This window comes from Chlorocebus sabaeus, chromosome X (genome assembly GCF_047675955.1).
Source record: "Chlorocebus sabaeus isolate Y175 chromosome X, mChlSab1.0.hap1, whole genome shotgun sequence".
Classification (NCBI taxonomy): Eukaryota; Metazoa; Chordata; class Mammalia; order Primates; family Cercopithecidae; genus Chlorocebus; species Chlorocebus sabaeus.
In genome coordinates this window covers 62,783,800-62,809,348 of record NC_132933.1, presented here as the reverse complement: position 1 = coordinate 62,809,348, position 25,549 = coordinate 62,783,800, and the positions used below count along the sequence as shown (strand labels likewise).

Below are 25,549 nucleotides of genomic sequence, written 5' to 3'. Positions count from 1 at the left end.
TTGAGCATATTATACTATCTTATATGCAGTTGATCATCATTTATTTCAAATATTTGCTAGGATTACTGTTCCAAATATCAGCCACATATAGATAAAATATACTTTTCAGCAGTAATAAATAAGGCATATCTATTTGTTCTGTCACATTAAGGAATTAATATGTTCTTATTAATAAAATAATAACAAAATTCATGATATTTGCATATGGTAGACTGATAGCAAAAATTTCTCATACATTCCTCTATCCATGTCTTTTGAAATTTGACTTTGCAGTTTTCCCTGTCAAGGGATATAGTCTATTTCCCCGAGCCTTGCATATCAACTGACTTTGTGATTTATTTGTGGAACAGAATGCAATAGAAGGAACTTGGGTAAATTCTAAACCTAGAACTTAACAGTCTTTCCCTGTTTCCTGTATCTTGAAACTCTGCCACCTTGAGGACAAGCCCAGGCTAGCCTGCTGGAGGGGGATTGATTATATAAAGGAAATTCAATATAGCAGAGCCGACATCCTGCAGACTTCTATGGGAGCAGATGCCTAGCTGAACCACAGCTGACAACAGAGTCATGAAAAAGCCAAAAGGATCACCTGTTAAGTCCATTTGAAAATCATGATCTACAGAAAGGTGAGTTAAATAAATTAATTTTGGCTATTGAGTGTAGAAGTAGTTGTTATGCAATGATGTTTAACTGATGAAATATCCAAAAATTATAAAGGCTTAAACATTTCTCTAAAATTTACTTCTTATATTTGATTACTCAAAGCCACAAATGTTAATAAAACCTTTAATACTAATACAAGTAGTTGTTTATATTTTTCAAATTTAACCATATCTTGGTGAGTCTCTACAAAGTAAAATACATATAAAATTACCACCAAGATAAAAGAAGAAAGAAGAAAAAGAAAGAGGTACAAAAAAAGAAAAAAAAAAATTTATTTTGACTGCTCAAGTAAATTGCCATAAACTTAGCAGCTTAAAACCACACAGTCTCACCAGCCTAACATCAAAATATTAGCAATGCTGTGTACCTTGCCAGCTGCCAGCCAGGGGTTGCTCTCAACTTATACAGGCCACCCACATTCCTTGAATAATGGACCCCTTCATCTTCAAAGTCTGCAATGGTGTATAGAATTCTTCTTATGCTTCATCTCTCCTGACTTCCTGTATTAACTCTCACTCTTCAACCAGAAGCATTCTCCTTTAAGGACCCTTGTGATTACATTAGTCCAGTGAAATATTCTAATATCCCATCTCAAACTTCTTAATCACTTTGCGAGATCATTTTTTGCTATGTAAGGTAACATATTCACACATTCCAGGACTACAAGAATGTGCAGTACACATTTGAGAACATCTTGAGGGCAGGCATTATTTTGCTTACCGCAGAACCTAAATTAATATTTATTAAACATCAACTTTGTACAGGGCATTGTGTCACATGTTTTCATCCATTATCTCTTATATCTTTTACAGCAAACTTGTGAAGTAAATATTATTATCTGTACTTTTAAAGAGGATGAAAATTAGACCTATTAAAGTAAGCAACTTGTCTAAGTTCACAAAGTTACTATCAAGTCATGGTTTGGATTAGTTAAGTTTCTGTGAATTTGAAGCTATACAGCACTCTTTCAAAAAAGCAAAAGGAACAAATATTGATTAATAGATAAAATGAACAAAAGGAAGAGAAAACGAAGAGTCAAAAATAAAGGAGAGAGTAAATAGAGAAGAAAACAAAGTGGGTAAATCTGTTTGGGTATTTATATAGTCTGAAAGCAGGATAGTTCTGACAAGTGAGAGCTGGAAAAGCCTGATTAGGGTAGATGAATCCCCTTGAGAGCAATATTCATGCACAATAATTTCTTCACTGCAGTTATTTTTGTTTTTTTTATTGCAAATATATTTTTTCTTACTATTTTTATTCTTCAATGCAAGCCTCTAATTTTGAAAGAAGTGCTATTCTTCAGCAACAAAGGGAGTAGAGGAGTAATTTCCTTACTTTTTCAACAAATTTTATAATGTTACACCGTCATGAAGCACAAGTTAAGAAAGCCTAAAGACACAATGTTGCATTTCTTTTAAAATAATTGAAAATTATTAAATTTTAAGGCATGTTTTGTTTGAATGTCTTGTCTTGGTTAGATAACTTACATCACTAAATTAGAACAGTACTTTAAGAAGCAATTTCTGTTTAGGAGTAGAAGTTGAAAGTGATATATTAATCTGATGAGCTTAAGCAACAAAAATAGACTACATACATAAGAATATGAGCTGATTTACTGTAAGGGACATGACTAACCCAGGATCCATCTGTAGGGCTTCCACTGGTGCTGAATACACTAGTCAGGCCTTCATTGCTGCTTTCCCCAGTGCTTGGACTCTTGAAGGCTTGCCAGGCATCTGCCGTTGTGATTGGACAATAATCTTCATTTGATTCAATTTTTCTTCCCTTTTGGTCAACTGTGCTAACACCACAGCAGCTTTCACGAGAGAGACAAATTAGCCAGTCGCATTGACATATGCCAGCATAATTGGGATGCAAAAGCAATTCTAACTGCAGTAATAACTGAGGATGCAATCATTGACAAAGTCATTCTTCCTGTGATAGCCAAATTTCTCTTGTGTTGGGGGTTTATTTTCCTTTATCCATGCAGTGAATCTTCTTGTCAACATAAACAGGAATTCTGATGACCATTTCAGGAATAGCAAAGGTGGCAATGAATGATATCCCCACTGGAGCTCCAATTAATGTGCACAGCTGCCAAGTAATTTTCTTACAGCGTCTTGCCCCAGAATCTGAAGCCAGAGGGTTTTTGAAAATATGACAGAAATCTGTATTAAAATGTTTCCTTCAGTAATATGTTACCACATACATAATATACACACATACATATGTACACTCTTTGACATACCTCAAAGATTGCTACCATTAGTTTAACCAATAAATTAAAACTAAAAAAAAAAAAAAAAAAAAAAAAAATAGGAGTGGGAGAAAGGAGAGGGAATCAGGGCAAAATTTTGATGTTTTATCTAGTAAGAAATTGCAAATATCTCAGAATTTCTCTGAGGGAAACCTATAACCAGAGAATCTTTGAAATAAAATACACAAATTTTCACTCATCTCACCAAAAAAAAAAAAAAAAATTCTAAAAGATGCAGTCACAACAATTGTGCTTCTCAGAACATTTATTCAATTTCAAATTCTGGCTTCTGCACTTTTCGTCTTTAAGACAGACTGCCCCTCGGCTGGGGCAGAGAAGTTCATATGGACACCTGGGCCCAGTGCACCCTTGGGCTCTAGAGGTCAAGGGGAAAGCTGAAATATGATAGTGAGGGAAGTCATAGTCATCTGAAGTGATGTCTGGCACATCATCTCACTGCATATCATCACTCTCCAGACCACTCTGGATGATCTTGGGCTAGGCAAAGCTGATATATGAAAGTTTGATGACCAGATAATCTTTCTGTTCACAGCTTTGGTGTTTGTAAAAAAGTCCTCTTCACTGCCTCCATCTCCACCACTATCACTATATTCTTTATTCTCTGTCATCTGAGCATGAATGTGGAACGAATCCTCTATACTTCTTTCACCCATCAGCTGACAGTAACTTGGTTTGGCATCACTCAGATTTCCAAATTATTGCATTCCCTGTCCTGATTATGAAAACAGTCATAGCAAAAGTGCTTGGGCTGTCATTGATTCCACCAAGATTGCTTGTGTCTTTGAAAACAATTTCATTTTGGATATTGACTTGGACTTCTATCCTGCTGCATTTTCCCTTGATACTGTAAAGAATGTCACCATTCAGTATGCTCCATGGGAGAGCTGTGAAGCTTGCTTTATAATAAAAAAAATGATATTATGTAGTGATAAAGGAATCAATTCATCAAAAGAATATAACAATTGTAAATATGTATGCACTCCAACTTTGGAACACCTAAATACATATAGTAAATATTAATAAACATGAAGAGAGAGACTATAATGCAATAATAACAGGAAATATTAATACCCCATTTTCAACAAGGGACAGATCACAGAAATCAATAAGGAAACAATGGACTTGAACTATACTTTAGGTCAAATGAACTTAAAAGACATATATGAAACATTTTATCCAATAGCAGCAGAATACACATTTTTCTAAAGCACACATGGAATATTCTTCAGGATAGGTCATATGTGAGGCCTCAAAACAAGTCTTCCTAGGTTTAAGAAGATTGAAATTATATTAAGTATATTTTCCTATGACAATGGTATAAAACTAGAAATAAATAATAGGAGAAACATGAGAAATTCTCAAATATGTGGAAATTAAGCTACATTCTTCTAAGTAACCAATGGATCTAAAAATAAATAAAAAGGAAATCTAAATAATATATTCAGACAAGTGGAAATAGAAATTACAACATACCAAAATATATAGGACTCAGCAAAAACAGTTCTAAGAAAGAAGTTTATAATAATAAGTACCTACTTCAAAGAACAAGAAAGATCCCAAATAAACCAGCTTGCATTAGACATCAAGAAACTAGAAAAAGAAGACCCAACCAAGTGCAAATTTAGTTAAAGGAAGAAAATAATATAGCTCAGAACAGAAATGAATGGCATAGAGACTAAAACCTTAATAGGAAAGATCAATAAAACTGAGTTGGGTTAGGAAAAGATAAACAAAATTGACAAACCTTTAAATGGATTAGCTAGGAAAAAAGGAAGAAAAGAATATAAATAAAATTAGAAATGAAATAGTTGACATTACAATGGATATACCACAGAAATACAAAGGAGCATAAGACATTATGAATAATTATACACCAACAAATATGATAATCTAGAAGAAATAGATAAGTAATTAGAAACATAAAACCAAGCGTAAATCATGAAGAAATAGAAAATCTTAACAGATCAGAAATGAGTAAGGAGATGAATTAGTAATAAAAATTTTCCTAACAAACAAAAGTACAGGATTTGATATATTTACTGGTAAATACTACCAAACATTTAAATAAGACTTATTGTCAATCATTCTCCAACTTTTCCAAAAAAAAATGAAAAATAGGAAACACTTACAAACTTATTTTATGAGGCCAGAATTACTCTATAACAAAAGTCAGACAAGAAGAGAACAATAAGAAATTAACAAGAAGAGATATTAAAAGAAAAGAAAAATACAAACCAGTAATTCAGATGCAATAATCCTCAACTAAACACTGAAGAACTAAATTCAACAGCACATTAAAACGATAATACATCACAATGAAGTGGGATTTATCCCTGAAATACAAGGATGGTTAAAAAAAAACAAATCAATAAATGTGATGTGCCACATTAACAGAATGAAGGACAAAAACATAATCATTTCAATAGATGCAGAAAAAAATCAGACAAATTTCAACACCTCTTCATAATAAAAACTCTTAATGATTTAGGTACAGAAGGAATATACATCAATAAGGGACATATACGAAAAGCACACAAGCTCACATCAGACTCAATGGTAAAAAATTGCAAACTTTCTAAGATGAGGAAAAAGACAAGGATTCTCCCTCTTGTGATAAGTATTCAACATTGTGCTGGTAGTCTTAGAATAATCAAGAGAGAGAAATAAACAAAATTCAAATTGGAAAAGAAGATGTTATGATCTTATGTCTAGAAAACCCTAGACACTCACCAAAAAGCTGTTAGATGTATTAAACAATTTCAGCAAAGTTGCAGGAAACAAAATCACTGTACAGAAATCAGTAACATCTTTATTCCCTGAAAACAAACTATATGAAAAAAAGTCAAGAGAGCAATTCCATTTATAATAGCAAAAAGTAATAAAATAAAGTACATAAAAATAAATTTAGCAAATAAAGTGAAAGCGTCATACACTGAAAACTATAAAACATTGATGAAAGAAATTAAAGAAGACACAAGTAAATGGAAATATATAGGATGTTCACAGATTAGAAGAATTGATATTTGGGGCTTTGCTCCAAATTAGGCTTTGGCTTAAGTGAATGTCATACCTAGCTTGATCTTCTGTCAGACCAATCAAACTTTTTCCACACAAGCAATAAGGCTGTTTTGCTTCCTTATCATTTGTGTGTTCACTGGAGTAGCACTTTCAATTTCCCTCAAGAACTTTTCCTTTGCATTCTCAACTTGGTTGACTGTTTGGCATAAGAGACCTAGCTTTTGACATCCCTTTCTCACTAACTTGCTTATTTTTAGCTTTTGATTTAAAGTGAGATATATGCAAATCTTCCTTTAAGTGGAACACTGAATCATCATTGTAGGGTTATTAATTGGTCTAATTTCAATATTGTGGTGTCTCAGGGAGTGGGGAGGCCTTAAGAGAGGAAGAAACACAGGGCAACAGCCAGTAGGTGGAGCAGTCAAAACACACATTTGTAGATTAAGTTTGCCATCCTATATGGGTGTGGTTTGTGGTGCCCCAAAACAGTTACAATAGTAACACCAAAGATCACTGATCGCATATCACCATAACAGGTAGAGTAATAATTTAGAAGTTTGAAATACTGTGATAATGTGCAAAATGTAACAGATAAAAAGTGAGATCATACTGTTGGAAAAATGGTGCCAATAAACTTACTCAACACAGGGTTGCAACAAACCTTTATTTTCTAAAAAGCACAATATCTGAAAAGTTCAATAAAGTAAAACACAGTAAAATGAGGTATGTCTGTATTCTAAGAAATAATGCTTAACAATTCCAAAATTTGGTGAAAGAGATAAACCTCCATATTCAGTAATCTGAGCAAACCCCAAACAAATATTCCAGACAAGACTCATCATACTTAAACACCTGAAAGCTAAAGGCAAAACAAAAGTCTTGAAAGTATCCAAAGAGAGAAATTTTTTTCAGGATTTGTGTTACGTAAAATATTAAGGACACAGATTACGACAGAAATAAGTAAGAGAAAAATGAGAAATAGGTGAACATAAAGAAGAGAACAACATTACTAAGATTTCAAAGTTCAAACAGTACTTCAGATACCAGAAATTTACAATGGTTCAGGAAAAAAAACAAACAAAGAAAAGGAACGAATACTTAGGGAAACCATTAACACATGGTCAAACCAAACCATAAAGACTAACATATTTGAATAAATAAGATTAATTACTTTGACCCTAATAGCTCCAGCAATCTTGAGCAAGAAGAACAAAGCTAGTGGCATTATACTTCTTAATTTTAAATTATATTACAAAACTATAGTGAGCCTAACAGCATAATTTTCACATAAAAAACAGATACATAGACCAACAGAACACAATAGAAGGACCAGAAATAAACCCACAGGTATACAGTCAACTAATCCTCAACGAAGGTGTCAAAAATACTTAATGGAAAAAGGATAGAAGTTTCAGTAAATGGTGTTGAGAAAATGACATCCACATGCAAAACAATGAAATTGAATTCTTATGTTACACCATGCACAAAAATCAACTCAAAATAGATTGTTGACTAAACGTTAAGACCTGAAACTAAATCTCCTAAAAGAAAACACAGGGGAAAAGTTTCATGACATTAATCCTGGCAGTCTTTGGGATATCACACCAAAAGCAAAGGCAACAAAAGCAAAAATAATCAAATGTGACTATATATGCACAGCAAAGGAAACACTTAACAAAATGAAAAGGCAACCTACAGAACAGAAGAAACATTTGCAAATTATGTATCTGATAAGAAGTTAAGATCCAAAACATGTAAGAAGCTGTTACGACTGAATAGCAAACAAGAAATAACCCGATTTTGAAAAATAACCGTAGAATCTAAATGGACATTTCTCCAAGAAAGACATACAAATTGTCAATAGTATCTGAAGAAGTGATCAAACGCCATTAATCATTAGAAAATGTAAACAAAAATTATAATGAGATATCACCACCTGCTTATTAGGATGACTATTATCAAAAAGTCAAAAGATAGCAAGCGTTGAAGAGAATGTGAAGAAAAGGGAAACTTTATGTATTGCTGGTGAGATTGTACATTGGTATAGACATTATGGAAAATGGCACAGAAGTTTCCCCAAAAATTAAAAAAAAAAAGAGCTCTCATATGATCCAGCAATCACGCTTCTGGGGGTTAGGTTTTGAAGGGAAGGTGAGGCTTAAAGAAAGACACACACACAGAAAGAGGGTGGCTTGGCAGCAAATGCAGGCTTTATGGTCAGCATAAAACCTACAGAAGTGGGGGACCAGCCTAATGACAGTGCCCACCGCTGGGGTAATTTCTAGGTATGGGCAGGAGGGGTCTGGGCAGTATGGCTTGCTGCTCGGCAGGATACTGATAAGATGTTCCCATGATGGGATGGTTCTGGCCCTTGTACCGGCAGAAAGTGGTGCTCCTTGTACTTTCTCCCAGCGGAATATGATAAGAGGCAGGCTGTTGCTTCAGTTGTGTCTTTGTCCACCTTGTGGGCAGGTGGTTAGGCAGGATGTTTCTCATGGCCCGAACCCCAGTGAAATGTTTCACTTTGACCAAGGCCTGCTACATAATGGGGAGCTTACAAAATGGTGCAGTTTGGACTAACATTCTTGCTTTTTATTTTAATATAAAAGAAAGTGGGGGCATTTTTGGTTATCTGGCTGTTTCCTGCTCAATAAGGGCACTGTAATCAGGGTTTGGGTTTTGAAGTAGTGGGTATCTGACTTCAGAGTTGTTTTCCTGGAGGTGCTGGAACCAGACTTGGAGGAGGAGAAAGATGGTATCAATTGTTTTTGGGTGGCTGCCTAGACAAGGGAGTTCAGCCTTGGGGAGACAAAACAGAATATGAAGGAGATTATACATGGACCAATTGTTATTATTATGAAGAAGAAAATCAGGGACCCTAAGAAAAGGGGATTCACTGCCACCAAGAGTCAGTGTCGTGATGTTGGATTTCTGCAGCCCTGTCATGGAGTCTTTGGGCTGTGCAGTTAACAATGCCAGATTCATTAACCTAAGAACATATTCTCCTTGGAGATATACATATGTGCCCCCCAACACCCCCACTTCTCAGCAGATAGCAGGTTTAGGGCCCTTTGGTTTTGGAAGATGACTCCTGCAAGGAAATTGATCTGCTTTAGAGTCTTGTAATGGAATTATACATGTCCTCTGGGGTATTATAGAGGACTATAGATATTTTGTATATAGGGCAGTTGAGGTTGATATATTTGCTATTCTGGTAGCAAGTACAGCGGAGATGTGTATCCCTGTTTCCAGAGGAATGAGATGTAGAACCCACATAGTGCATGTGGAGGAAGATGAGACAGAAGTTACTGAAGGAACCTGGATGGTCTGGTTGTTTGGCAAAATGTTAATGTTTTCAGATTGACAAACCAGGATGCACATTCCTGACCCACCTGCCACTAGGCAAGATAAGAGTTTGTGTCACACAGAAAAGACTGGAGGTTGACAGGCAAAAGTTGTAAGTGAAGGTAGCACGCCATGAGAAGGTAGGGGTTGAATTCTGGAAAAAAATTGTGTCCCAACCTTTTTGTTTTTTCTAGGTTGAATAGCTGTTAACAAGGGTAGCCCCTATGAGAGCCTGATAGGGAATGTTGGTGGGGAAGGAGGTGAAGGCTGTTTGGCTTTGTAGAGAGAGAGATAAAAGAGTTTTTGTCAACTAATAACCATTGCAGTCCTAATAGGGCAGAAGGATGTATGCTGTAGTTGAGGGAATTGTTTGTGCATTTCTTCCAGAGTGTTTATGAGTTGGACACATGGAGAGCAGCTGCAGCAGAGAGAGGAGAGATTGGTAAGTGGTGTTTTATGGAATCCGGCTGTAACATGTTTAACTTAGAGGCCATGAGGCAAGGGAGGGTGACAGCCCTGTGCGTGATGATGTGGGTTGATTTGGGGGAAAGATGTTTAGCAGAGCAAGATTATAAACAGGTTTTGGGAATGGATTGGCTGAGTAGGTGAGATTCAGATTTATTTTTGGACCGGATTTATGCAGTTAGGTTAACAAGAAGGGCTGTGAACTGCTGGATTTGTGTAGACAATAAATTTAACAGTTGGAAGAAAGAAGGGAGTGTGACTGATTTAAGAGGGGATGTATGAGGCTGTCACAGGGGGCCCAAATGCCAGAGGTTGGGAGTGGGGACTTACAGTATCCCACAGACAAAGAGGACAAAAAGAGAAAAAGGAGATTTGAGTAGGAGTGAAATTTTGGAAGGTGCCCTGCAGCCATAGGTCCCAGTTTATTGTGAGAAATTGGAGTGGACTCTCCAGGGACATGGACCAGGAAAGATCTGAAACAATGTAAGAGAGAATAGATTTGAAATTAGAGGCAGAGAGTGTTATGAGCCAAGGCCTTCTGGATTGGCAACTTCTGGAATTTTTGTTAAGCTCAGCAAGGTTGGTCCTGTGAGGGAGGGAGAACAATTTGGGCGCGGGGAAGGAAATTTCTGGATGCGGATCTGGTTTTCTTTTTAGTTTGGAATGGTGTATCCAGTGTGGAAGGAGTGTTAGCTTTGCTGTTGTGGGATTAGCTAAGTTAACCTGGTGAGGACCCGTCCACTTAGGTTGGAGAGGGGAGGAGGAAGAGTGTGCGATCCAGACCCAGTCCCCTGGTTGTAGGGACAAGGAGGGGTGTTTTGAGGATGGACTTTCAGGTTAAGGCAAGTAAACATTTGCATACTGTCTTATTAGATGTTCAGTGAAGTGTAGTGCTGGTCAAATATCCGGTATAGAAGGGGAAGAAGAGACAGGGAGGTTCTGGAGGATAAAGGAGTGTTTGTACATGTGTTTAAATGGGCTTAGGCTGAGGGGTTTTTGGGGAATGACTTGCAAAGGCATGAGGGCCAACAGGATAAGTGAAGTCCAGGCCATTTTAACCTCTAGAGAATCTGGTTAGTTGTTGTTTCAAAAGGGCATTGGTCCATTTAACTTTTCCTGAAGGTTGGGGGCAATAAGGAGTATGGAACACTATTTAATGTTGAGAGCCTTTGCCAGCTGTTGGTTAACCTGTGAAACAAATGTTGGCCTACTGTAAGAGGGGAGTTTAAACTGGGAGATAATATGGATGAGGAGAATAAGAGTGACAGTGTGTGCCATTTTGGTAGTGTTAGGAAAAGTTTCTATCCATCCAGAGAATGTATCTATTATTGTCAGAAGGTATCAGACTTGTTTTACAGGGGGCATGTGTGTGAAGTTGATTTCCCAGTCCTGCCCTGGCAGGTGTCCTTGAGCTTGGTGTGTGGGGAAAGGAGGTGATTTGACACCTTCCTGAGGAGAAATCTGAGTGCAAAGGGAACATGCCTTAGTAATATTTTGGTGATTGGCGGTCATGGTGAGAGAATATATATAAGTTTTTGAAAGCTGGAGTAGGGGGCAGTAAACCACATGGAGATGGTTGTGCACATATGAAAGTACAGAAGGTTTCTGGGAATTGAGCAAGACAACTTGTCATTGAGGTAGAATCATTTTTTCCTGAGCAACACCAGCCTGGGCAAATGAGGTTTGTTGCTCCTGGGTATATAGAGGGTGTATGATGGGAAAAATGGGCACTAATAATGGGGTTTTAAAGGTTGCCTGCTGGGCTGCCGAATTTGCTAAAAAGTTTCCCTTGGTTATGGCATCTGTAGACTTTTGGTGTTCCTTACAATGGAAAATGGCAGCCTGTAGTGGTAGTTTAGCCTCCTCCAGCAACTTATGTATGAGTTGGTTATTTCCTATGGGGGTAACTTTTGTGGCTACAAAACCCCTTTCCTGCCAGATTAAGATATGAGAGTGTAGCATGTGATATGCATATTCGGAATTGGTGTAAATGCTAAGCCTTTTTCCCTTGCTGGGGTTAGGGCCTTGGTTAGGGCAACTAGCTCCACCTGTGAGAGGTAGTATGGGGTGGGAGAGCATTGGATTTTATGAGTGAGAGAGCTCAGAGTTGGAGGTGTTTACAGGGAGGGGGGCAGCTGAGTCGAGAGCTTTACATCTCTGGAAGGTGATTAGAGGGTTTCCTATGAATAAGGTGTGGACCTGCTGTAAGCGGGATGGTGGGAGGCATAGAAAGCATTGATGGCTCATGAGTTCCTGTAAGTTATGGGAAGATGCAATAGTAATGTGTTGGTAGAGAGTGAGTTTCTGTGCCTCTGAGGCAAGCAATGTGGTCACACCCAAGATTTTAAGTGGGGAGGCCAGCCTTGGATGACATAGTTCAGTCGTTTTGAGAGGTACGCAGTGGCTTGTGGGATACTGCTGTATGTTTGGCAAAGTAGTCCAAGAACAAGGTCTTAGAATATACATACAGAGTAAGGGCTTGGTGGGGTTGGGCAGTTCCAGTGCTGGGGCCATAAAAAGGGCATTTTTTTTTTGTTGTTGTTGTTGAAGTGGGAGTTGATGGGGCAAGCTGAATCAAGGGGTTTTATAATGGGTCTATGTGAGGCTGTGTAGAGTAGCTTGGCCAGCATGTTGAAATTCGGAATCCACAGCCAGAAGTATCCCACAAGGCCCAAGAAGGAGAGAAAGTGCTTCTTTGTGTGGGGAAGGGGGATGCCCCAAAACAGCTCCTTTTGTTGGGTTGGGATGGCCCAGGAATTAGGGGTCAGGGCAAGTACAACATAAGTGACCTGGGTTTGGGTTACCTGAACTTTTGTGGGTGAGACCCGATATCCTCGACTATGGAGGAAGTTTAAAAGCTGAGTGGTGTATTAGGTGGACAAGTTAAGGGAGGGGCTACAGAGAAGAATGTTATTGATGTATTGGAGGAAGGTGCTAGGGGCAAGGGGAAGTTTAGCTAGGTCCTTCGTGAGGGCCTGTCTGAATAGGTGGGGACCATCCTGGAAACCTTGTGGGAGTACAGTCCATATTAGTTGGGTGGACATGTGAGTATAAGGATTTGACCAAGTGAAAGCAAAAAGGCTTTGGGTGCCAGATTTAAGGGAATAGTGAAAAAGGTGTTCTTCAGTTCCAATACAGAGAAGTGTGTGATAGATGGAGAAATATGGGAGAGTAAATATATGGGTTGGGGACAGCCAGATGAATTGGCACCACCACCTGGTTAACAACTCAGAGATCCTGGACCAAGCAGTAGGACTCATCTGTCTTTTTGACAGTCAAGACAGGGATGCTGTGAGGAGAGTTGACAGGCTTGAGAATTTGGGCTTGTAAAACTTTACAGATGATAGGTTTAAGGCCCCAGAGGCTGGCTGAGTTAAGGGAATATTGAGATTGATGAAAAAAAAAATGGAAGGCTTTTGGAGGGTTATTTTGACTGGAATGTGATATGTGGCTATGGTGGGTTTAGAAACATTTTACACTTCAGGGTTAACAGAAGCTAACAGGGCAGATAATGAGGATGAGGGGAAGGAGAGGGAAGCATCTGCCTGGCAGAGTAAAATAAAAAAGGTAGAATTGCAGGAGGCAAATTATACGTAGGCCTATAATTTACTTAGTATGTCTCACCCCCAAGATAGAGGAAGGGCACTGAGGGATAACCAGGAAGGAGTGGGTGAAGGGGGTGTTGAATAAATTGCATTATAGAGCACCAGTCTGTTTGTGCCTAGAGGGGATTCCATTGACTCCCACAATAGAGATAGAAGAACTGAGGAGGGGTCCAGAATAGTCTGGTAAAACTGAGTAACTAACCCCCATATCCAATAGGAAAGACATGGCCTTACCAGTGATTGACAGTGTTACCCTGGGTTCCGAGGTGGTGATGGCAGTGGGGGCAGTGCAGTCCAGGCCCCAGCATTCTTCAGTTAGAGATGGTGAAGCAGGATGACGAGTTTTGCAGAGCACAGTCCGACTTCCAGTGTTCCTTGATGCCATAGATGGGCTAAGGTTTTGAGAGTGGCCTGAGATTAGAGCAGGATTTTGCCCAGTGACCCTGTTGGCTGCACTTCAAACAGGTTTCTGGCGGAGTTTGTTACAAGGTTCAGATTTCTGTATGCATTGGGAACCCTGTTGTTTGGCGGCTGCCAGTGTTTGGTATTTAAACTGGTCTGTTTTAAGCTTTTGGGTTTTCAGTTTTTCCTCTCTATTGCTAAAGACCTTAAAGGCCACTTTGATTAAGTCTCTTTGGGAGATTTGCGGATCATCTTCCCGTTATTTATTTATTTATTTACTTACTTATAATTTGATGTTTGGGGCTGACTGGGAAATGAAGTGAAAATGGAGATCGATTCTGCCCTTATTGGTATTAGGGTGTGAAGTGGTATATTTAGTTATGGCCTCTGAAAGTTGGGAAAAGAAAAGAGCAGGAATGACTTTATTTATGCCAGCTAGGAGGCATGATATCATATGGCTTTGTTTCTGTGTGTCTGCAAAAGTTGCTTGATAATCCCAACTGGGATCAGTTCTAGGGGCAACTAGTGTCCTTATTGGGTTAAGGGCAGCATCTTGTTGGTGGAAGGTGTTTGCATGGACCTGGGAGGCCATCCAGATGTGTTCCCTGTTTTCCGGGGTGAGGGTGGATGACAGGATGACATATATGTCATGCCAGGTAAGGTTATAAGATTGAGTGAAAAGCAGAAATTCTTTTCGGGGAAGAAGTGGGATCCGTGGAAAAGAAGTCTAGTCTCTTTTCAAGCTGGGAGAGGTTGGCTAGGGAGAAGGGAACATAAATTCAGATTATACTTTCCTCCCTGCCACCTCCCAATAAAGGAAAACTTTGGAGGGCCTTTGAGCTTGTGCCTGTTTTTTGTCAGAAGGGGGTTGGGCATGAGACATGGTTTGTTGGCAGGGTTGAAATTAGAGGAGGAAGGCATATCCAGAGGAGGAGGCATTTCTGTGGGTTTTTTGTCGAAGAGAGGGATCTGAAAAGGTGAACAGAATTAGTAGAGATAGAGAACCAGGAACAGAGGTAAGCATAGCACCTCGGATCATTTACCATTGCGCTGGAGGAAGTTTTTTTAGATTTTGTTGAATTTAGAATTTTTTTTTTTTTTTTTGGCTAGTGATTATTATTGTCTAATTTACACTGGGGCTAGGCAACATTACAGAGGAAAAGTACAGAGGAAAGCAAGGCATTTGGTTTTAACGCAGTCCACCAAGTCCTGGGCTTGGAGAATTCAGATGAGACACTAAGAGGAGTAAATAAGGCGTTCAGTTTTAATGGAATCCTCTAAGCCCTGGGCTTGGAGGTTCCAGATGAGACATTCGAGAGTAGTGTCTCCAGGAAGTTTTGAAGAGCCTTGCCCCATACTGGTGACTGGAAGGGTGAGAAATTTAGAGGAGGGGAGTGAGTACCCCGATTCCTCCCCGGATAAGGGACATAGGAGAGCCAGGGCATTCCTACAGCTCTTTGCTGTCCCCTGGCGGCCAGAGTGGCCAGAGCAGCTGGAGCGGCAAGCATTCTGAGGGTGTCCCCTGAGAAGCTGAGCTGCAGTCGCCTGGTGACCGGGGAGACTTCTCACCCAGTGCTGGGATTTTCTGGAACCGGAAGAAACAGAGAGGAATTCGGAAAGGAGGAAAGGGAAACTTATCCACTAATTGGAGACCAGTGTTGGATGTGATGTCCAACAATGGGATCCATCCTTGGTGGAGCCGCTTGGAAAGCGGGAGAAAGAAAAAGAGGAGGCAGAGTTTGACCAGGGTCTGGAGGTTAGCCCAGGGCCTGAGAAGAAGAGAGAATAAGGCGAATGGAGTTGGGAACAGGGAGTCCACTCTGGATCAGGAAGCAGGCCTGGGTCTAGTTTTTGCTGCTTGCTACTTTCCAGGTTACAAGAGAAGACTTACACGTTAAAACCCAATCCTCATACCTGGTTTCAGCACCAAAATATTAGGTTTTGAAGGGAAGTGAGGGTTAAAGAAAGACACACACACAGAAAGAACTTGACAGCAAATGCAGACTTTATGTCCAGGATAAAACCTACAGAAGTGGGGGACCAGCCTATGCCAGTGCCCACTGCTGCTTACAGGCTGGGGTAATTTCTAGGTATGGGCAGGAGGGGACTGGACAGTATGACTTGCTGCCTGGAAGGATATTGGTAAGATGTCCCCATGATGAGGTGGTTCTGGCCCTTGTTCCGGCAGAATGTGGTGCTCCTTGTACTTTCTCCCAGCAGAATATGATAAGAGGCAGGCTGTTGCTTCAGTTGGGACTTTGTCCGCCTTGTGGTCAGGTGGTTTATCACGGCCCGAACTCCCATGAATTGTTTTACTTTGACCAAGGTCTGCAAAATAGCAAGGAGCTTACAAGATGGTGCGGTTTGGACTAACACTGGGCATATATCCAAAGGACACAAAATCAGTATGTCAAAGAGATATCTGTACACCTATGTTCCTTGGAACATTATTCTCAATAACCAAGATGTGGAAACAATCTAAGTGTTCATCGACTGATGAATAAATAAAGAAAATGTGGCACGCATACACGCACACACTTACATTATCATATATATTTAAATATAACAACATATTAGCTACAGTAACCATGCTGCAAAATAAATCCTCAAAACCTATTCATCTTACAACTGAAAGTTTGTGCACTTTGATCAATATCCCCTCATTTTCTCCACACCATATATATAGAATATTATTCAGCCATAAAAAATAATAAAATCCTGTCCTTTGTGACAATATGGATGAACCTGGAGGGCATAATGCTAGTGAAATAAGCCGGTCACAGAAAGCAAATACTGTATAATCTCAGTTATAAGTAGAATCTTACCAACTCAAACTCATAAAAATAGACAGTACAAGGGTAGTTACTGGGGGTTGGGAGGTGGGGGAAATGGGGAGATGTTGATCAAATTGCACAAATTTTCAGTCATAAGATGATTAAGTTCTAAGGATTTATTGTACAACATGTTGATTACAGTTGTTAATAGTGTACTATATACTTGAAATTTGCCAAGAGATAAGTATTTTCACCACACACACAAAAGGCATCCATGTGAATTAATGGGTATATTAATTAGCTTGTGTATAGCAATCAATTCACAACGTATTGTGAATAACAAAATATCAAGTTGCAAATCTTAAATATATGCAACTTTTATTTGTCAATTACACCTCAATTAAGGTGGAAAAAAATAAAAATAAAAGGCTAAATCTTTTGGGAAAAGTGCCTGAATCCTCTGGTTGCCTACAATTATTTCAAAGTTTTGGTCTTTTGGTTTTAAAAGAACCCCTGATTTTCTAAGCTTGATAAACATGATTCCAGATGTCAAATTCGTTTTTATTTGCTCAGGAATTAGTACTCCTTTTTAGAGAAATAAATGTGAAAGAGACTTCTAAAATTGGTTATCACTTAATGTTATTTTACTCTATCTTGAGCAAATCTTTCTTTATTGTAAAAGGAAAATTTGTTATAGTACAACAAAGTGGCTCCCAAATACTCTTAGTGATGAAAGCTTTACCAGGGCAAAATGAGAAAAATAACATCGATACCTAAAAGGACACACATTTTTAGGTTAGCTAGCTTTAGCTTGAATCCTGGGTCCATCACTTTTCAGTGGTATAGTATCACCTAATGCCTAGTAATAGCATAATCAATGTTGATAGTCATATGTACATAATTACATATTATATATATGTAGTCACCATTGTGATTTTTGTTGTTTATTGTTATTCTAGGAAAATTTTTGTGCACAGATGTTAAGAGTGCAGGCTGTGTACTCTGTCTGGCTTTGAGTACCAATTCTGCCACATGTAAGCTTTGTGATCTTGAGGAAGACACTTAATGTCCTTGAGCCTCTGTTTGTTTTCCCATAAAATGTTGATCATAATCATAAGACTTCATACAGTAATAGTAAGATTTAAACGAAATAATGAACATGAAAATTTTAACTTAGTTCCCAATACATTATAAATATTCAATATTAATTATTATTTCCTGGGGAAAACATTATATTTATCTTAGTTTTGGGTTCTTCTTACAGTTGTAGTGGTCATTCTTTTTGTCAAATCTGGAAATGTTATATGATGAAATGGAAATCTAAATCCGAACCCAGGAAAAAACATATATATATATATATATATGTAAAATAACCCGAATTAAAGTATAGCATGAAATAGGAAAGTTGAGGTATAGAAAGGCCAACAGATCAGGAGGCAATTATCATTGAAGAGAGTTTATTACTCACAGTTCTCAAAGGGAGGGAACAAGCTATGGAATTGAGGGGCACAGGACAGCATTGGAGCTCGTCAGGAGGCAGAGGGAGAAAGATTGTGAGAAGAGCCTTTTTGTGATTTGTATGGGAAATGACAGATGGCACATGGTAAGCAGGCTGAGGACTGGCCCATTTGAATAATTTCAGCAGACTCTGGGGCATAGGGACTGCCTCTATTGGTCTGGTGCCTGGCCATGGGGCGCTTAGGGCAGGTGAATAGTGGTCAGGAGTATGAGAGCCTGATGAAAGAGATGGTTGGGATTGTGGGCTCTGGATTGTTTGGTTTGTATTTTAAAAGCACAAACCTGAGACGCAAACTGTTTACTAAGGAGGAGAGTCAACACGGAAGGCAGGGAGCCAGGGCAAGATGACATGAGCATATTATTTGGTTGCTCAGAACAAGGTATGCCTAGCATACGCATATAGGGCAGATGTTTAGCTTCAAATTTGTGAAATATAGAAATGTGGTTAATACACTCCTCCTACCCCAAACTCGTAATGCTATTTCTTATTTGGTCGTTTGCTTGGTTTGATCACTGAAACCCAAGTATGAAATCAACACAAATGGTATCCTGCCATTTACTGGGTTGTTCTTAAAAATCATACACATTTTAAGGTACATATTTATTTATTTGTTAAATGATTGTTGAATGCCTACTTATTTCACTTGTATTTTTATTTGTTTTCTCACTAAGTTTGAATGACAAGAAAAATTCAATTCTGAGAGAGTATTTATCTTTACTTCTCTTTTGTCCTTCTTGTTGCCAAACACCTTTAACAACACTTATAATGAAAGGCTTAACAAAATAGAATAAATCTTATGAGAAAAAGTGTAACACAAAATAAGAAAAATAATTACCTCTCCTGTAACTGAAATGTTTAATGGAAAATTTTCTATTTAAGAACAAAATGCAGGGAATGTTCAGACATATAATATTTGAATATAAGATTTAAATAATAACTTCTAAACCTTACAATTAATCACAAAACTATTAATAAAAATCAGTCTCATCATAATATGTGATTAAAGGGAACTGGAGGTAGTACCACACATTTGTAGTGAGAACCAAAACACATAGCTTACCGTCTACATTAATATGTCTGTATTTTTAGGCTGGTTTCCCTAACATTACTTTACTATTTTAACTTTTTCCCAGGAAGAGAATAGCTGTAAATAACTTTGTTACTTTCAAGAACTTTCCCCAAACTCACTGGAAACGGCTCAGTTTTTGAATGGATAACATCAAATAATAGTACCCTCTTTCAATCTCTGAGATGAAAATCCTCATCTTACAGTGTCTCCTAATTCATAATTATTACATAATCATTACCTAATCCTAATCAAGCCTTCACATTGAAGAAATCATGCTAAACCAAACCCTAAAACCTCATAAATATTATGACACTGTCCCTCCCACATCAGACACTCCTAACAAACACTGTAGCCCCAATATCTTTATTCCTAGGTCTCATTATCTGAGACCCTTTTCAGGCATTTTTTCTAGTGCCTCCCAATGTGGATAATGAGAGATAAGAACTACAGGACTATTGTCACATAACAACTCCATCCAAATCCCTGCACTAAGAGACTTGACCAGATTCTGCTATGGCGTCTAATAGTCTAAGGCTGTATCCCTAAGTTTATATGCCTGCCTATTTATATGCCTGCCTGAGAAAACTTAAGTCTACAAAGGAAATTTATTATTTGTTCTTTAGAATTTGTTACAACAATAGAGAAAGCCAGTGTCCACTCACTATATATTAAATAATGAATACTTTTCTACTGACATGTAATAACATCTCTTTCATATAATTTATTTGCTTTTCCTCTGTGTTCCTCATAAGCTAAACTCAAAACTATCTCCAGTAATTATGAGAGTGCCTGGCACGTAATAGACAATACATGTTCAAGGAATATATCAGTAAGGACTTTTGAGAAGGCTAATGCCCTATCTGGAAGGAATTTGGGGTAGCAACTATTAGGAAATTAACAAAGATATTTTTTATTTCATTGTGTCACATGGTTCCTCTGACTATTTTTCTCATTGATTGATCGTTGACTAGTTATTAAGTCAACACCTAGAATAAGACTGATTCTTAACTACTGCCAAATATTAACCTTCTGTTTCAATGGACCTATTCCACTTAATTTGTATCCAATGTAATATATTTATTTCAACCTGCTGTTTTTTTCTTTATCTCACTTAGCAGACGTTTCTTCTTTTTTTCTAGTGATCCAAATATAGTTATGTCAGAACCTATTTTATTTTTTATATTTCTAGAAGCCCATCTTTTCTATTCCAGGTGCTGATAATTTTTTACTTCTCCCACCCATCATACCCACTAAAGTGCTTAATATTGAGGAGGTTTTTGTGATATCTTGGCCTTTCTTGGTCTCTATGTCTTATGCTTGCCATGCAGATTATCTATCAGGTATATTCAGATTTCCAACTAAGGTAGTTTAAAAAGTTAGAGAATGTTATACTTGAAAAAAAAACTTAGATTTTATGATGTCCAGTTTATAGATAAGAAAACTAAGCTTGAAAGAAGTGAAGGGATTTTCCCAAGGCCATAGAGCTAGCGAGTGGCTAGCAAGTGGTAGGGTTCATATTTAAGCAATAATGTATTGAATTTCATATCATGTCTCTTCCTTGTTTGACTATTCTTCAGTTCATTTGTCATGTTGATATTGAGCTGGAGATTGTAACAAACTGGTATCAAGTTGAGATGTAAACTAAATTTTGTATTCTCAACCTGGTAGGGGATGGAGAAGTCATTATTTTGAGCTAGATATTTGCTGCAACTCTGGTTTGGGAATGAGAAAGGAAGACTTGCAAGGTTACCATCATCCAAAAAGCTTCACATCTCAAAGACATATGAAGAAAGAATGCTAGAGAGTAGAAAAATACAGATATTCATAGGTTGGTGGATTTGATGGTGAGAGGATAAAGGTGTTTCTTATTGCTATAATCTTGTACATAGAATTCTGAGAAGGCCAAGAATCTGAGGACTCAAGTAAGCCCAAGTGTCCAACCAACTGCCTGAGTCTGGCCCAGATCATAGGTAAATCCTATTTTTGGAAGCGTCTTTAGATGGTTTTGGTAAGCATTCTCTTCATGCTATGACTGGCTGGGCATAGCAAGAGTATAAAGAAAATGGAGAGCTGGCATTGCTTCCTCATCTGACTGTTTCTATCTTTAGGTGTATTACAGTTTCCCTGTGGTCTTTCTTTGCAAAGAATAGCTGTTTAGATTTTCTGGCCCAAACCCATGCTTTACATTGATCAACTGTCCTGTCATTACCTAGTCACATTATCCTTCCAATTTCATGAATGATTTATTAAAGATTGTGAGGATGTTTTTGTATACTATAATATAATGTGTGCTTGAAAACATGAATATATTTAGTGGAAAAATAGACTTATTACATAGTCTAACTCTGATTAATATATATTCTGTAACTTACAATAAATGAAAATATATTCTGTTTGTCCAAAATATACTATTAAAGCTATCATCAAATCTCTCTTGATACTACATTAATTTTAAAGTGAACATACAAGGTTAATTATGTCTTATATTCCATGGGAGTATGAAGCACATTGGGAGGTAATTTGTATATTACAGAATTTATTGACAACAATAGATTTCAGTAGCTACTAGGTAAATGTAAGACATTTACTTGAGTGGAAATAAGTTACTTAAATTCAGGAGATTTATAAATCAGAGAACTTTGCTTGGGTGTCTGCTCCCTGACCTTAAAATAGCTTCATTAAGGTTGTTATAATGAACTCATTATTTATATTTTCTTCTAGTCCACATTCAGAAAAGTTTTTAATAGATGTAAGAATCTGTTTAACACACTCAGATTTTGTAGTGATTATACACAAACCCAAAGAGAAACATACTACTTCTGAGTGAGAAGGTAAATTGCACAGTAAGCTACAACACTGCAAAAGGGATCCCCAACCCTCTTTAAAAGGCCATTTCACATCATTAGTGCATAATTAAGTGAATCAGGGAGGTTTAGTAATAAATGTATTTACTTTCAATTATCTTCAGGAAAACCTGTCCAAATGATCATTTCTAAGCCCGGAGACGTCAGACAGAGCCTGTGAATTGTGCCTGCTGTTATGAATCGCAGGAATGCCTCAGTGAACTCATCTAGCCCTCTGTATTATATGTTAAACATTTAAGAGGAATATAGAAAAAGATACTATACATAGCCTAATGTCCTGACAGTGTGTATCCCTGGGGCACTTCCTTTTATTCAGAAAACACTCCAGGAATAAGTGATGAATGAAAAAAGGAGGGCACTAAGAAACAGGTCAAAGGTGACAACTGAATAAAAGTTGCTACAGGCTTTAACCTTAAAGTACTGAAGAAAAAAATTCTGCTGAGATTTGGTAGCAATACATATAACAGAAGGCTGAATGAAGTCCAAAAATCCCTAAGGTACTTGGAGATATAGAAAGGCAAGATTAGAGGTCTTATCTTTTCCTTCCTTCAGAGTCAATTCTTTGTTAACTCTACAGTGTCTAGTACTAACATCTGTGGTAAAAATCTTTGATTGACTGATTGAAACATGTTATAGGAGATTGCAGCAAAGCACAAACCTAAATGCATATTGTCTTTGCCAAAAAGCTATTCTAAAAATCTAACCGTGGCTCTAGTCTGAATACATTCAAAGCCTACATCTGATTTCCTGCTCTGGAATTAACCCAGGTGTTTTAGTCTCAGTCTCATCTAAAGCTGTAATTTTAGAATCATTTATTGATTTTTTAAAGCAGATAATAGAAAGGAAGAGAGACAAAAGAGAAATCTGTTTAAACAGAGAAGGATACTCAGAATAAAATATGTATTTGGTCTGTGTCTGTTTCTCTGTTTCTGTTGGTTTTTACTGTCTTTCTCAGCATTCTTCCTATAGATCCCTCAACCTAGAAATCCAATATTATTATGCTAACCTCTAAGTTTGCAGAGGCTGCATTTCACTCTTTTCAGACCTAACTTCCCACGTTTAAGTTTCATTTGTACTTTTTTCTTAGCTATCCAAACTTGCCTTTGTGAAAATATGGCAGGACTAAAAATTTTTCATGGAGTCCCAAGTGTCTTCCCCATCCCTCTTGCCAAATTCAATTGACCAACTCATAGCTTCTAAAACTAAAAGCCTAGTCTCATTGTTCCTCCTGCCTGTGCTATTATTACCATAGCCTCAGTTTTCCCATACTTTCCATGAATTTGGTCAAGGAACAATTCTCAAATTAAAACTCAACTCTGACCTTTTTTGATCAAGTTTATAAATTTTTAGTGATCTTACTCCACCCAGAATGGTCATCTTGAGCTGTCCTCAATTCAAAAGGTTTCAATAGGGCTTGAGCTAATGTATTTTCTTTGGTTTTTCTTTTTTACCACTTGTCCTGATACTCTTTTCCTCAGGACATGGTTCTTTGTTGAATATTGTGATATGATACCTCAGTCTGGGTTGTAGGTTAATGATTGCCAATGAATAAATGTGCTCTTTCATTGAAGTAGCACAAATATGTGTCAATAGGTACCTGTAAGTAACTTAGAAATTTAATCCAAAACAGAATATGATAATCTTAATTTATCAGACTAAATAAGAGAGATAATTGAAGGCAAATAATGGTCCATATTCAAAAATCATTAATGCCACCACTGTACCAGGTTTCTGCATACCAATGCATTTATTCAAGAACCTATCATCTATTTCAGTCTTCAATGAGAGATTCCCTCTAAGAAAGTATAGCATTAAAAATCTAGAGCAGAGCAAAGGAAGTCATGTCTTCACTGGCACACGCTTGCCTCTCATTCTCAACTCTGAAGTATCTGCAATATTTTTTTTTCCTTAAGGGAGTATCATCACATACGTAAGATTTAAAATACCTCGCCACAAGTTTCTAATTTCTTTTAAGACAAACATGGCTAATTTCTTTTAAGGCAAACAGACAGGACTCATAATCAAGTCTGTTTATGAAGCATGTGCATTTAGTGTTCAATTTATCATGTCTTAAAATGGACTGCTATAAAATATTCTTTCTATATGGTCATATTTTAAAACATTGACTCATTAACAATTGGAAAGTTGTCTTTGTGTAATTTTATTATCTCTATCATTAAGGTCCTTTTTTTTTTTTGGTTTAATGTGTTTGTCTGTTTTTTTTAGAGACAGAGTCTTGCTCCATCACCCAGGCTGGAATTCAGTGGCATAATCACAGCTCACTGCAGCCTTCACCTTCCAGGTTAAAGTAGTCTTCCCACCTCAGCCTCCCAAGTAGCTGAGATCACAGGTATGCACCACTATGCCCTGCTATTTTTTTTTTTTTTTTAATTTTTGTAGAGATGAGGTCTTATTATGTTTCCCAGGTGCATCTCAAACTCCTGGGTTCAAGCAATTCTCCTGCCTTGGCCTCCCAAAGTACTGGGATTACAGGTGTAAGCCACTGCACTCAGCCTTCTATTCCTTTTTATTTCAACTTTTAAAGTTATGTTTGACAGAGTAGGAGCATTGCCATCTTGTACAAGCACCACCATTTTAAAGTTCCCCTTGATCAAAAACTGCCTAAATCCAAAGGACATCAGCCTAATAGCTGAGGTCAGCATGACCATAAATCACAAATTACATCTCCAACCAGAAACATTCCAACCCTAAGATAATCTCCCTGCAACCAGAGGGGACATCCTCCCTGTTTGGGTGCGGCTCGTAATGAGGCCTCCTCACCATCACAGGAGGAAATCTCTTCACTGCTGGCACTGACAATGGAAGACTGAGGGTGCCTGGGATCCTTCACCCCCACGTCCAGTGAATCCACGGAACCCAGGGTAATTGGAATGGTATCTGGTGAGATTATTTCCTTCCTTTTGGATACTGGGGCGAGTCTATCAGTATTAACTGAATATCAAGGCCCATTAGAACATTCATCTGTTTCTGTTGTTGGCATGAAGGGCATACAAGTAACCCCATACAAAACACCACCACTATACTGCTCATTTGGGGGAGTCACTCTCACTCACTCTTTCTTGGTCATTCCCCATTGTCCCACTCCTTTACTAGGAAAGAACATCCTACACAAACTAGGGGGAATCATTTATTTATTAGCCCTACATCAAAGCCACCTTTACTTAATATTATGTCAAGAACAAAACCCCTCCTCAGACACTCCACATCAAATAGACTTAAATCCTAAATTCCTCAGCCAGGTAAATCTCATAGTATGGAACACTGACTCCCCCATAGTAGTTACCCACCATTCTTCAATTCAAATTTCACTGAAGGATCCTAAATGCTACATAGCAGTCCCACAATATCCTCTCAACCATAATGGATTACAGGAACTCAAGTCCATCATCTCTCGACTTTTGGCTGCCAATATTTTAATCCCCACCCATTCTCTCCACAATACTCCTATTCTCCCAGTTAAAAACCTGGATGGTTCCTATAGACTGGTTCAGGATTTGTGACAAATCAACTCCTCCATTGTTTCTGT

At 37.9% G+C, this 25,549-nt stretch overlaps 1 long non-coding RNA gene across 1 annotated transcript; it reads left to right on the top strand.

Moving 5' to 3' along the window:
• The first annotated feature begins 527 nt into the window (after positions 1 to 527).
• LOC140710760 (uncharacterized) lies at positions 528 to 25,027 on the top strand. The gene is made up of 3 exons (XR_012091841.1): positions 528 to 626; positions 24,229 to 24,352; positions 24,792 to 25,027. It is a non-coding gene; the product is annotated as an uncharacterized lncRNA (long non-coding RNA).
• Positions 25,028 to 25,549: the final 522 nt, after the last annotated feature.